The sequence below is a fragment of the Vespa mandarinia genome, chromosome 7, assembly GCF_050613455.1.
Source record: "Vespa mandarinia isolate Hongniang chromosome 7, ASM5061345v1, whole genome shotgun sequence".
NCBI lineage: Eukaryota > Metazoa > Arthropoda > Insecta > Hymenoptera > Vespidae > Vespa > Vespa mandarinia.
Genome location: NC_140816.1, coordinates 771,632 through 787,500, shown reverse-complemented (window position 1 = coordinate 787,500; position 15,869 = coordinate 771,632). Strand labels below are relative to the sequence as shown.

General features: G+C 31.9%; 1 protein-coding gene across 1 annotated transcript in view; it reads left to right on the top strand.

Annotated features, from left to right (window-relative positions):
- Positions 1-13,161, top strand: part of orb2 (cytoplasmic polyadenylation element-binding protein orb2) — a 132,362-nt gene extending 119,201 nt beyond the window's left edge. The window contains exon 8 of the mRNA XM_035863986.2: positions 1-13,161. This exon is cut by the window's left edge and continues 1,594 nt beyond it. The gene's annotated coding sequence lies outside the window, so the exon portion shown is untranslated.
- The last annotated feature ends 2,708 nt before the right edge of the window (positions 13,162-15,869 follow it).

Below are 15,869 nucleotides of genomic sequence, written 5' to 3'. Positions count from 1 at the left end.
AAGAGAAAGAGAATAACCGAGATCGGAAATGACGCGGAACCGCAAACCGTAGTTGGTGATAACGCGCGAAAGAGAATGATATTTATATATAAATATATAAATATATATGGCGTAAAAAAAAGGGAGACGATTAACGGAAAGGGTTAGAAAAGAGTGAGAGAGAGAGAGAGAGAGAAACGAAAAAGAAAGAAAAAGGACAGAGCGCGAAAGAGAGAGAGAAAGAGAGAGAAAACGATGCTGGGGAGTCGACGAACTGTTCTCGCAAATTGGATATTGAATTAATCGATTACGATAATGGAAAAAAACCACGCTTTAAACCGCTGTGTATTAGATAATTCTCTGTATCACAAAAGGAAATTAACTAACAAACAAACAAACGAACGAAACAAAACAAATAATCAAGCAAAAAAAAACGAACGAAAAAAAAGCAAGCAAGCAAGTAAACAAACACATACACGCAGGACACAGTTTTCTAGCTCTTAAGGACTCTTATTAAAAAAAAAATAATAATAATATGTTACATAGGTGCGTTAATTGATATATACGCGTTTCTCGCGTACGCGCTCGTAGAAAGACACCTTTCTGAAGAGAGAGATGATTTTTTACTTATTAACTTATTCAAAATATTGATATCGAAAGCTAGGGAGACACGAAGAGTAAATAAGGAGAGATATAGTGAAATGAAACAGATCGAATAAAAGAAAAGAAATCGAGAGAGAAAGAAAGAGAGAGTTGGGAGCCAGAGGATTGGTAGTAGAGACGTAGGAAGAGCAAAAGAGATAGACGAGACACTATTAAAAAACGATTTCATACAAGAGAACGAATAAAATTAAATGGACTGTAGTAAAATTTAATATTTTCTTCTCTTCATAATCTTCTTCTTTTTCATTTCTTGATTAATTATAACTATCGGTATAATCTCGGCCACGTTGAGAAATTCTCTCTGCCAATACTTTTAATCGGTCGAAGGAATCTTTCGAGTCCTCCTTTTAATAACTATCGCGGCATCCAGTCTCAAATTAAATTTTTAAGACGTTGCTCCTTTTTTTATGTATATATATATTTTTTTATTTGAAACTCTCTCTCGTAGGCTCGATTGATCGGGTTTATATAAATCAAAGATAGAAATACAGAAATAGGGAAAAGCATTGTAGATTCGAACTAGATAAATAGGTGAATCAGTTCACAGGTCACTTGCTCCTTCTTACGTCCACTATATAAGATCGGATATGCTTGAAACCAAACGAGAGGACAACAAGTGTGATTAGCATGATCTTGAGACATCGGTGCGATCCTCGAGCGTTCGTACAAATTCGTACAATTCGTACGTATATATATACATTATACTTAGTACGTATATATATATATATATATATGTATATATATATACATATATATATACATATATATATACATATATATATATATATACATAGAAATATTATACATAGAAAGAAAAAGAAAGAGCGAAAACTCTTGTCCTACACACACACACACATACGCATACATACATACATACATACATATATATAAACGTGCATATACACACATACTTATATACACACAGAGTAAGCTAATAATCTATGATATAAAGGAAGGGGTAGATTTTTGTACAGTTTTATGGTGACATCACTTTGATATCAATTAGCTAGCGCCATGTCGGGGAAAAAATTTTAGCGTTTTATCACTTTCTTACAGCAATATATTCTTGTCTCGCACTAACGAGGATCCACCGGAGATATACGAAGATCTGAATTGTTTCTCGATGGTTCAGCGAATCATTCCCTTGTCCTCTCGGATCGGAGCAGACCACGTTCTTGGGCACCGCTCGAAAATGCAGGTTTTTTCGTTCTACAAACGCGAAATTGTATCCTTTTCGCTCGGTGTTCGAATGAATGAGAAGCAGCATAGAAAACGATAAACCGTGAAAGAGAATGATATCATCAATTTATCAACCGCTCAAACACGATCACACGGGATAGATAATGTGAATGAGAAAAATCTAATGAGAGTGTCAATGGATAATGAAGAAACGGGGTACGTCAAGCATGTTACATCATTTTTTAATGTGTGATCTGCTTTAATAAACGGACGTTTCTGTACGTATGTAGTAGCAGTCGACAACAACAACAACCATAATAATAATAATAATAACAACAACAACAATAACAAAAATAACAACAAATAAATAAAGAATAATACAGTCACATAGTTAACCTCGCACGATTACGACGATGGATGTAGAAAGAATGAAAAAGATTAAATTAAATAATGAAAGGGTAGTTTCGAGAAGAGAAACTGGAGAAACGCCTGTTCACACAGTACATACATATACATATATCTATACATATACACATACATAAACACACCCACATATACATATATACCAGGTTCAGAATTCATATGTATATATGTATATATATATATATGTATGTATGTATGTGTATGTGCGTGTGTGCGTACACACAAAGACACAATGCAAAAGGACGCAACCGCGCACATTCAAAAGAAATTAAATCACACACAGATAAGAAGTATATATTAATACATTATGTATTACATATACTGAAGGACTGATAATACGTTGCGTACGAATCGTAAAAAGACACGGATAGAGAGAAAGAATGAGAGAGACGGAGAGAAGGCGAGAGAGAGAGAGAGAGAGAGAGAGAGGTAAAAGCGGGACAAAAAGTAATCTCCACATCTATATATACACATATATATTTATTTTTTTGGTAATCCTTTTTGTATATATACTTATCGCCGTAGAATTTAGGTGGCGTTTAGACAGGCCGCAGAGAGCTCGAAGAACGATTCAATCATTAACGAGGGAAACAAATAAAATAATAAAAAGCAATGACGACGATGACGACGATGACGAGACCCTTCCGTCCCTTCGTTGAATTTCGAAATTCTCGCGATCGAAATCCGCGCGAGATTATCATCCGGATCGGTATAAATGATCGATAGATCAAGCATTGGCAGAGACAAAGTAGGAAAAAGAAAGAGAAAGATAGAGAAAAGAGAGAAAAGAGAGAATTGCTGGGAAAAGGACAAAAATTAGGAAATGGAAATAAAGGAAAGAAAAATGATACGACTTATATGATTTGTATTGTATTATGATATTCTAAAAGGAAAACAAGTAAGCTTTCTCGCTCATCGCGAGGAATTGGAAATAAAAGGAGAGAAATGAAGTGAAAAGAATATAAGACGGAAAAGTTGATAAGGAAAAAAAGAGAGAGAGAGAGAGAGAGAGAAAGAGATCAACAAGCGTTAGTTAGTGCAATTTTAACTCGTTGCCAGAGCGTTCTAAGCAAATGAATGAGAAGAAGAGAGAGAGAGGTAGAGATAGATAGACAAAGAGAGAGAGAGAGAGAGAGACAAGAAGAGAGAGAGAGGGAGAAAGAAAGAAAGAAAGATAGAGATAGATAAACAGGGAGAGAGAGAGAGAGAAAGAAGGAAAAAAGAATTAATCTGAGCGGCTAAGAGTACCGTAGGAAGATTAAATTAAATTAAATGCCGCCACCGCCGTGTGTATCTCGAGAGATGGACAACAAGGAGAGAGATAGAGAAAGAGAAAGGAAACTTCGTAGAAAAGTATAGAGAAAAGGTAATAAGAGAAAGAAATAAAAAGAAAGAGAGAGAGAGAGAGAGAGAGAAAAGGACTTTTTTTCGAGTGCACCCAAGGAGCGCGGATAAGTTTATAAAAAAAATACATGCTGTATGACGCGTCAACTGCGTATCCGTACGTGCGTGTTCGTAGTCCACGATATATACGTTCGATATAGGATCGCGACGTGATTCGTACGCGTGTTAGGCGAAAATTTTTCATCCCACATACGAGCACGGAGTACGCGTCGAAGGCGCTTGTGCGCGGCCATATGCTCGTACATGTACACATTAAACAAATACACGTATACACATACATAGAATTAAACATATTACATACGCATATACACATATACGTACATGCACACATATTACACAGAAATATACAAACAAACACATTAACACGACTCTAATCGATCGATATAATTGTAGCGAAACTTATCTAGGTACCAATTTACCTAAATCAATTGATAATTAAAAATATATATTGATATACATATTATATATATATAAATATATATTATATAGAGAGTAGTATTGTTCCAAATACTTGAGAAGCGAGTACTTGGACCGAGGACCGAGGCCGATTTTTCTAGATAAATTTTTCTAATGTTTAAACGAACGAGAGAGCTGCTCGGATCGCGGAGAGTAACCCTTCTGATCCCGCCGACGCGGCCCCACGTAAATAACACTATACATATACAAACACACACACACATACGCGCGATAAACACACGGTCACGTTTAAGTAAAATACACATATATACACACACGCACGCACGCAAATTAGGTGAATAAAGTAAAAGAGAATGAGAGAGATAGGAGAGTAATAGAGTCGATGTTGCTCGCGTCATTTTCACATAATCGACGTAATTAAAACGGTCGTGTCCTTTGAATATGAATGTTCTTAAGATGAAAAAAGAAAAAGAAAAAAAAAATAAACTAAGTGTTCGATTTATGCGTCTCTCTATTGTACGTAAAATGCGAAAAGAAGAAAAAAATGAATATATAATTATTATCGTGTGGCATATCGCGACGCGAAGTTCTAATCGACTTCGACTACTTTCGCGCCGCTAACTTGATACTTTCTATTACCTTTTCTTCTTTTCTATTTTTCTCCTATCTTTTCTTCTTTTTTCGTGTTCGCTTTCGTTTCTCACTCCTTTTCGGACGAGAAGCATACAGCGTTGTGAGAGATAGGAAAAGAAAATGCGCGTTATTTTATGCATAAACACTTATAGACACACACATCTATACACATCCGCGTGCGCAGAAGATACTCGAGTAACTTACATAAATACATATACACACACACACACACACACACACACATATATATATATATTAAACACACACACGCACACACATTCACAGCAGCAGACACACAGAGGCTCAGTCACACGTCTTCATAAAAGCGTGGCGCGAGAAAGACCCACATTTTCAATGAAGTTATCGTTTTGAAGTCGACAGTAACAAAAAAAAAATTGACAACAAAATAATAATAATAAATAATATGTTAGGTGTGATTCTTCACCTCCTTTGTAATATGTGTGATAAAGCATAATATATATATATAATATAATGACAATTATATATAGATATATATATATATTATATATATATATATATAAAGTACTAATATATAATTGATAATAACAATTAAAATATCTAATATATTGTGACAGACTTGAAAGAAAGGGGGAAATGTAATTGGGGATTTAGATAGAGTGAGAACGAGAGAGAAAGAGAAAGAGAGAGAGAGAGAGAGGACATGCGCGAAGCGACAGTGTGTGAGAAAGAGTGTGAACGAGTGTATGTGTGTATGTGTGTGTGTATGAGAGAGAAAAAGAAAGAAAGAAAGGAGCATAACGAATGTGAAAAACAATAGTGTGGCGTGATGATTATTAAAGAAAAAACAACGGAGCTACGACTCTTTTTTTTTCAAATGCGAATGTAAAAGATATGCGTAAAAACAAAGAGAACATCGTTTACGATCGACGCGATTGATTAATGATTATTGTTGTATTATTATCAAAATAGCGACGGTCGCGGTCGAACTACGAAATCGAAACGTACTCTTACGAAATTTGTATATATATATATATATATATATATATATATATATATATGTATATATATATACATGTATATATATGTATATATAATGTATATATATATATATACATGTATACATTCGTATATAAAAAAAGATATATACATCACAGAAAAAAATACATAAAGACATACACAGCTAGACACATATACACATACGCGTACACGACATACATAAGTAAGTACATACACTGTCGTTCGACTAATGCATGCATGTAATTAAGAGAAAAAGCGAGTGAGGTAAAGAACGAAAGAGAGAGGGAGAGAGAGAGAGAGAGAGAGAGAGAGAGAAAATGAGAGGGAACGAGAGGGTGAGAAAAATGGAGAGAGAGAGAGAGAGAGAGAGAGAGAGAGAGAGAGAGAAAGTAAGCAAAAACAAAATGCGATGAGAGGATGTTGGGGGAACGAGTAACAATGGTAGTCATTTATGATAGATTTGTATTTTTCAGTGTTGAAAAGTTTTTTATACCGCTGTTATATTCTTGTCTAACTATCTTAGTTCAGAGAAATTACGTAAGTGTTGCGGCGAATACGCGGCCGAGAGTGTGAGTGTAATTTTAAAGAAAAAAAAGCGAGAGAGAGAGAGAGAGAAAGTGAGTGTGAGAATGTATGAGTTAAGTATAAGTGTGAATGTGTGAGAAGGAATGAGAGAGAGAGAGAAAGAAAGAGAGAGAGAGAGAGAGAAAGAAAGAGAGAGAGAGAGAGAAAAAGAAATGAAAAGAGATGGCAAAGGGAAAGTCGAAACATTGTCGATGAAATTTTCAATGATTTATGTGCGTGCGATTTTTTTCCAACGAAAAGAAAAACAAACCGAGATCATTGATAGATCTTTCAATCGTTTTTTTTTTGTGTTAATTTTTTTTTCTTTAAATGTATGAAAACCATATCGTATATATCGGAATACCCTCAGTGCGATTTATATTAAAAAGAGAAGGAAATGAGGTACATACACGAAGTGTGTCTGTATGTATGTATCTTTTGTATGCTTGTATGTTCGTATGTATGTTGTGTGTTTGAGAGAGAGAGAGAGAGAGAGAAAGAGAGTGAAAGAAAAAGAAAATATATAAACTTTAACCGTAAGTAATGCAAAAACGTGCGCGTACGTACGTAAACTCCTAACAAAATAGGAGAGCTCGTAACCGTGTACACACCTCCTGCTCACCCTCCGATGTACCGTTTTCCGAGGACGATTTAATTAATTTTTATTTTTTTAAATAAAGTTATTATTCTTATATTTCACATGATAGATACCATTTTAGTGTTTATATATATATACGTATATATACATATATATATATATATATAAGTATATATATATATATAAGTATATATATATATATATATATATATATATATATATATTCATACAGAAACATACGAGAGAGAGAGAGATAAAAAGAGAGTACACATACAAACACAAAACACACATGCAGACGCGCGCGCGTTTGAATACAGACTCGCGTACGTAAGTCAAAAAGTTTTTTCTCTTTTTCTTGTTTCTGTTTATTTTTTTCTTTTTTATTTTATTATTATTATTATTATTATTATTATTATTATTATTATTATTATTATTATTATTATTATTATTATTATTATTATTATTACTATTATAATTATTATTATTTCTTTTTTCTTTTTTCTTTTTTCTTTTTTTTCTTTTTATAAGAAAGTGAAAAGAGATACTTATCATTTGTTTTTACGCTGATTTCGAGAACGTCCGACGGGAGAGAGAAAGAGAGGAAAAGAAAGAAAGAGAGAAAGAGAAAGAAAGAGACAGAATCGCAGCATGGCCGACGATCCATATAAACGATGAGTTTTATATATTTTTAATTCTTTTGTGGCCCTTACAAACCTTGTTCCTTAATGATCTCGAAATTCGAAGGACCCACATTGTAAAAAGTTACAAATATATATATATATATATGTATATATTATATATATATGTATGTATGTAAGTATATATATATAAAGCAAAAAAATAAAAAAAGAGAAGAAGAAAAAGAAGGAAGAATGTCAGCTTTCGAAATTATCTATTTATGTCTTTCTTCTCGCCTCGACAATTCCTCGTTGTTTACGTTTACCCCAAAGACGTATCTTTCTTTCTTTCTTTCTTTGTTTCTTTCTTTTTTCTTATCTTTCTGCTTTCTTAGCCTGTCTTTTGGCCGCGAATTGTCCAATTCATCAACGTTAACTATTATTTTATTGTACTAACGTAAATTAATAGTTAACGATGATTACGATTAGTTTGTAGTTCTTGTCTATAATGATAGTTGTTCTTATTATGATAAACTACTATTATTATTATAATTATTAATTATTATTATTATTATTATTATTATTATTATTATTATTATTATTATTATTATTATTATTATTATTATTATTATTATTATTATTATTATTATTATTACTATTATTTTTATTATTATTATTATTATTATTATTATTATTATTATTATTATTATTATTATTATTATTATTATAATTATTATTATTATTATTATTGTAGAGAGATTTGCACGTACCAAAGAAACGAAGATGAGTGCACGCATACATACCCGGTCGCGCATGCGCGCGCGCAAATACACTAAATACACGTGTTGTCGCACCGGAAAGCACATAAAAAATTAATTATTTAATTAATTAATAAGTAGCGAGGAAAGTTACGAGTTCGATCTGTTAATCGAGCCATGTAATTAGATGAAAATAGTCTTTGTATTTTTTATTATCATTATTATTACTATTATTATTATTACTATTATTATTTTTATTATTATTATTATTATTATTATTATTATTATTATTATTATTATTATTATTATTATTATTATTATCATTATTATTACTATTATTATTATTATTATTATTATTATTATTATTATTATTATTATTATTATTATTATTTTTATTATTATTATTTTTATTATTATTATTATTATTGTTGTTGTTATTATCATGATTATTTTTAGAAAGAAGGTAAATTCACTCGTAGTGAAATACGTCCTTCAAACGCAATCCTGTAATTTGATTTTGAGTGTGTTTTGTATTACTTTTATTACTTTTTTCATTTCTTTTTCCCCTTCGATTCTTCTAAGAGAGAGAAAGAAAGAAATCGAACGAGCGAGCGGGCGAGAGAGCAAGCGAGCGTGCAAGCGTGCGAAAGGGAATAGTTCAATTTATATATAAACAGTAATAGTGCATCGAAAGTTCGCAAGTTTACCGATGCGCAATTACAAGGAATTAGGCTTCGAATAAAATAGAAAAGAAAAAGAATTACGATGTAAATGTGGTAATAAGATGATAAGGTTTAATCAATAATTGTAGCAACGTGGAAGAAAAGGGAAACAACAGGGAGACCGAGAAAGGGTGAGAAAGAGAGAGAGAGAGAGAGAGAGAGAGAGAGAGAGAGAGAGAGAGAGAGAGAGAGAGAGAGAAAGAAAGAGAGAGAGTGAGAGAGAGGAAATCCTTCGTTTGTTTCTTTTTCTTCTTTTTTTTTTTTTTTCTTATATAGTGAGTATAAAAGAGCGTGAATAAAGTTTATTAAAACGCTATTAAGAAGCCGCTGGGAGTAGTGCAATGTTAATAACAGACGGGGGGAGCAAGAGAAAGAGAGCAAGAGAGAGAATGAGTGTGAGTGTAATAGTTAAATAAAAGAGAGAGAGAGGGAATATGCAAGCGAATGGACGATGAGAGACGAGTAAAATTCGAGTCCTCTTTAAAGGACTAACATATATACATATACACGCAAAAGAGAATACATGTAATTTCACATATGCACATATAACATACACAAACACACACACACACACATTCACACACATAAATACATACACACAATTCTCTACGTGTTTATGTATATATACGTATATATATGTATATATATATATATATTTATATATATATATATTTATTTAACGATTTATTTAGCACGGAGCTTTGTACATTTATAAGTGTTCTTTTTTATATAATTGTCTTATTTCTTTTTTTTTCATTGTATTCTCGGGGTTGTCATGTGCCACCATCGACGCGTGAAACAAAGGAATGAATTTAAAAGAAATAAAAAATAAACGCAAAAGCTAAAAAGCAATCTAATCATGTGAATTATATTATAAAGAGAAAAAATGAAACCATCCAAAAAAGAAAAAAGAAAAAAAGGAAAGAGAAAGGAAAAAATATGAGGCAAGAAATAGAATTTTGAAAGTATCTAAAGTTTTTTCTAACTATCCAGCAAAGAAAATTGTGTCGATCACTTCGTTGTTATATTTATGTATAAAATACTATATACTTACATGCGAGAATGTTTCAAGATCTCGCTTCTACAACCTTTTCCTAAAGATCTTTTTTTATTTTTATTTTTTTCTTTTCTTTTCTTTTTCTTTTAATTTCTTCTTTTTTCTTCTTTGTTTTATCCATATATGTTCGAATCGTTCTTTTTTTATCTTTTTTTTTTCAAAATCGACGACAAAACTTTTTCGTGTCGTAGATTTTAATTAGATGGACTTAGAATGGATTCGTCGACGAGTCGTCCTTGGAAAAGGGGGATGTATTTTCGAAAATAAAAAAGAAGATAAAGTCAAATAAAAGGGGGTGAGAAATGAAGTGAATGAAGAGAGAGAGAGAGAGAGAGAGAGAGAGAAAGAGAGAGAAAGAGAGAGAGAGAGAGTGAGAGAAATAAATTCGTATAAAACATTTGTGTAGAACAAAAAAAAAGAAAAAAAAATCATCGTCTGGTCTTATCTTTTTCGGAAAGGTCGTCCCCCTTTTCTATTTTTCTCTTTTTGCTTCTATTCACACGAAAGCGACAGATTCCTCCTCGTTCATTATTTCTGAACTGGCGAGACAAGACATCTTCAGTAAAAGAAGAGAAAAATAATTAGAGAATTTTTTTTATTATTTCCGTAAACTCGTGGATTTTTTTCATTAAGAAGAAATAGAGGAGAACAGATACATATGTATTATAAGCGAATAATAAAAATAGAAGGAAGAGGAGGAATGAAAATGTACCGTGTGAAAAGAGAGAGAGAAAAAGAGAGAGAGAGAAGTGAGAGAAAGAGAAAGAGAGAAAGAGAGAGAGAAAAAGAGAGAGAGAAAGAAAGTGTGTATAACTGTTTTACTCAATGATTACTCTTAGCTATTAGCGTTTAGGTATCGATATATATATATATATATATATATATATATATATATATATACATATATATGTATATATAATAGGAATAGGAAGATTACCAGACGATTGATCAATCTCGAGCTCGCATGATATGAGTCGAGTGCGTTCACCGTCGCTAGCCAATTTGCATCCTATCGATCTTTTTTAATCCGTTCATTTTTCTAAATAATCTCTATATTATATAGCGTTTAATGTGAATGTGTATATTATATGTTTAGAAAAAAAGAGAGAGTATGAGTGAGAATATGCATGTGCGATGCGAGAAAGAGAAAAAGAATGAAAGAAAGAGCAAAAGAACGAAAGAGAGAGAGAGAGAGAGAGAGAGAGAGAGAGAGAGAGAGAGAGAGAGAGAGAAAAGAGAGAAAGACATTTTTCTACACACGATAAATTCTTTAAGGAAAGAAAAAAAGAGAACAAAAAACAAAAAAAAGAAAATAATACAGAAAAAGAAGGGAAACGCGCGCGTGGAAACGTTCGTAGTTGCAATTCTCGTAACCGATCGTTCGATCGATCGATCAATCGATCGATTCCTATGATCGTTCGGTTAATCGATCGTTTCTTTTTTTTACCGATTGACGTTAAATGATATACTTACGAGCAAGACGACATTGCGAAAAGCATTGAGACACACACGTACACATATACACATATATACACGCACGTACGCACGCAGGAAAACATATATATAAGTACACGTACACACAAAGTAAGGGAGAAGACGAGGAAGAAGGGATATTTTGGAATTATAAAAGAAAACGGGACGTTTTCGATCGGGCAGACGTTTTTTCAACCCGCGACCTTTCCATCGTGCTTTTTGCTTCTGAAACGATCAATAATGATCGATAGAAAGCGGATAGTCATTCTCGGAAAAAAATGATTTTTCCTCAACACCACCACCACTACCACCACTAACACCACTAACACCATCACCACCACCACCATGACCCTCGATCCTCCATCCTCCTCAGGATTTTTGTCCCAGCTGCTCGACTTTCTGAGCAATTTTTTTTAAAACAAATGCCACATACCTCGAGCATCGAACGAAATTTTTCAACGGCGATTAAGATTTAAGGACAGACAAAGAGAAATTTTTTAATAACAATGAATATTTTCGTATTGAATAAATAAAAAAAAAAGTTAAGGAGAAGAGCGCACACGAAGCGGACGTAGAACGATGGAAAGGATACGAAGGAAGAACGGGGAGATTTCATTTTGTGTGAGAGAGAGAGAGAGTGAGAGAATGAGAGAGTGAAAGAGTGAGAGAAAGAGAGAACGTGATAAAAACGTAGAAATAGCGGAGATGTAATAACGTTGAAATGTATGATGGATAAATGATGAAAAACAAAAAGATGTGGGGGTAAAAGGGACGGTTAGCTTAAGATGGCGAATTTTTTACCTTTTTCTAAAAATACGACACTTGACTTTAGGGCATTCGATAGGCGAATCGATTACTCGAATTAATATTTAAAATGGAGTCTTCGAAAGTAGAAGAGAAAGATTAGTTAATTGGAGAGAATTGTGAAAGAAAGAGAGAGAGAAAGAGAGAGAGAGAGAGAGAAAAAGAGAGAGAGAGAAAGAGAGAGAGAGAGAGAGAGAAAGAGAGAAAGAGAAAGAGAGAAAGAGAAAGAGAGAGAAAATGTTTCAAATTGTACGAATAAAAATGTGTGTGAAAGAGAGAGAAAGAGAAGGATAGTATGAGAGTTTGCGCGTGAGCAGAAGGAGAAGAGAAAGGATAGGAAAAATGGAAAACGTATAGAGAATAAGAGAGAGTGAGAGAGAGAGAGAGAGAGAGAGAGAGAGACAGGAAGTACGAAAAAATGATAAAGAAAGAAAGGGGAAAAAATATAAGTAACAAAATCTTTTCTTTTTTTCTATTAGTACAGCAAGAGAAACATAGTTTCATGTGTAAAAAAAAAAAAGAAAAAAGAGAAAAAGAAAAAAACATTACACATACACAATATAATATACCGTATAGATGAAAACAATAACCAAGCAAAGTAAAAGAAAGATAAAAGAAACCAAAAATAAAAAAAAAAAAAAAATAAAAAAAGAAAAAAAGGTCGTTCGTAAATACTCGTATAACTACGATGATAATTATTGTTGGGGGCTATAATAAAGATATTTTTCCTTCTCTTTGGTAGACTTAAATAACTTCAACGTATATATGTTCGATAACGTTGCCTTTACGATTACTGATCTCTTCCTTCTTCTGTAATAAAAAAAGATTAACAACTAAAAAAAAAAGAGAAAGAGAGAGAGAAATAAATAATCACGTTAACTCGAGCTCCTTTTTAGTGCTTATGACGTACGAAATAACGAAAACAAAAACAAAACCAAAAAAAAGAGAAAAGACAGAACGATTCTAATTCGTTGGTTATAAAAAAAAAGAAAAAAAAAAGAAAAAGGGTGAACGGCTCTCGCGCGTTAAAAGAAAAATTCTATTAAAAATTATTAAGTAAAAATATTCTTTTTTTTTGAAGAATCATTACCATTAGATTCAATTTCAACGATTCTAAAATAAAATAAAGTAATGATATCTAATAACGATGATAATGATAATGATAATGGTAATGATGATGATGATGATGATGATGATGATGATGACGATGATGATGATGATGATGATGATGATAATGAAGGACATAACAATAATTATAATAATATTACTTGCATAATAATAACAATGTCTTTGATGTGACCGATGCGTTGAAGAAGAAAAAAATAATATTAAAAAAAAAAAAAACTTAAAAAAAATACAAAAAAAAAACAAAGAAAGAAAAGCAAGAATTTTTGTAAATTTCTGATGTTCGCGTTTTCTCTGTCGCGTTGTTTCGCAAAGACTGTTTTGTCCACCGAACATCTTTCTCTTATATAGATACGAGATATGTATTTACTTTATTTTTCCGTTTCCTTTTTACATATATGGAAACAATTTTTTTACGTAAAAAAATGGTAGATGATAAATCATATTACTTATGATTCATAACATATTACCGTATACACGTACATATATTCTCGTACATACATACATACATACAGAGACATACACACGGACATACATATTTATATATAATATACATATTATACATACATATTATTTACTAGCAGCTTAAATCTACCTCTATTGAATGATTCACATAATAGCCATTTTTTTTTCTTTAAGGATACATCTTAAGATCTTACGCCCCTTTGATATGTATATATACATATATATACATACATACATACATATATATATATATATATATATATACATATATATATTTACACATATTTTTTTCTATTTTTATTAAAAATTTATACGCTCGCCTTTTTATTCTTGCGAGAAACAAGATTCTTCTTCTTCTTCTTCTTCTTCTTCTTCTTCTTCTTCTTCTTCTTCTTCTTCTTCTTCTTCTTCTTCTTCTTCTTCTTCTTCTTCTTCTTCTTCTTATTATTATTATTATTATTATTATTATTATTATTATTATTATTATTATTATTATTATTATTACTATTATTATTATTATTATTATTATTATTATTATTATTACTATTATTATTAATATTATTATTAAAATCTGCTGGCCTGCGAGAGAAAATATTAATAATATCGTACATAAATTCACGATATGTCGTAAGCCTATAGCGTAATATTATCTAATTATAGGAATGCAACTCCGTTTATATATTATCGAAACCGTCGAGCAGTGCAATTTGTAAATTTTATTAATAAATTAAACGAACGCTCTCGAATCAACGTGCGATTGGTAACGTAAGAAAGGAATGGGATGGGATGGGAAGGGAAGAGAAAGGAAGAAAAGTGACGAGTGCACGAAAAATTTTTGGCATCGTACGCGTTCTATAAATTTCTACAAGCTGTATTAGCGAATTACTTGCATAGATCGTTTACATGCGAAATTAATTTTTGTTCCAGCGTAAAATATAATATTTTATTTCGAGAGAAATAAAAGAAAGAAGAAAACAAAACGAAAAGAAAAAAGACTAGAACTTTCTTTTCTTTTCTTTTTTGTTTCGGACAATATATGTGGGATCTTTATTTTTACTTTTTTTTACTTTAATAGTTTAATTTTCTTTCCTTCGTTTTTTTTTCTTTTTAATCCTTTCAAAAGGGGAGGAAGAAATAAAAGAGAAGATCAGAAGAATAGAACTTTTTTGTAATTTGTGATTTAGTAGCGAACCAATCACGATAGCGAAATCGCCTTAACGCGATGACTGCGTGTATTCGATTACTAGAAAGAGATAGAGAGCATAATTTCACTGTGATCGATCGGCTGCACGAAGGCCATTGAGGTAATAAAGAATAATGAAAGAGAAATTTATCGAAAATAATGAAATGCAATTGAAATTTTTGAAGGGATTTCTCTTTCATTTTCTTTTCTTTTTTTTTCCTTTTTTCTTTTGTTTATTTCCTTGTTTTTTCCATTTTTTTCTTTCCAACTTCGAACGACCACGACAAAAAGACGATCGTTCGAGTTTCGTCCAGAAAGGGCAAGAAATTATATTAGAAAAATACGAAAAAGATTTTATCCTGAAGAACGGCAAGCGGGTAAAACATGGGAAATTGGGAAAAGAAAGAGGAAGAAGGAAAAAAAAATCAAACCGTCACGCCCGGACCAGGAAACTATTTGTAAATTCTCTCTTTTTCAGAATCGACGAAATCTTTGTAACGTAAAATGTAGCCGTAACGATTGATAATCGTAGCTTAATTAGCGAAATAATACACATAATAGAGTTTATTTTTTGGTCGCAAGATATTGTTATAAAACAAACAAAAATAACTGTAACCGTGAGAGAGAGAGAGAGAGAGAGAGAAAGAGAGAGAGAGAGATTGTTGGAATTGGTTGGCTCACGCGACGTGTATGAAAGAATGTGAAATACAGGAATAGAATGAATGTTAGAGAGAGAGAGAGAGAGAGAGAGAGAGAGAGAACTTTTAAAAATCTGCGAAAAGAGAAAAAGAAAGAGCGAGAGGAAG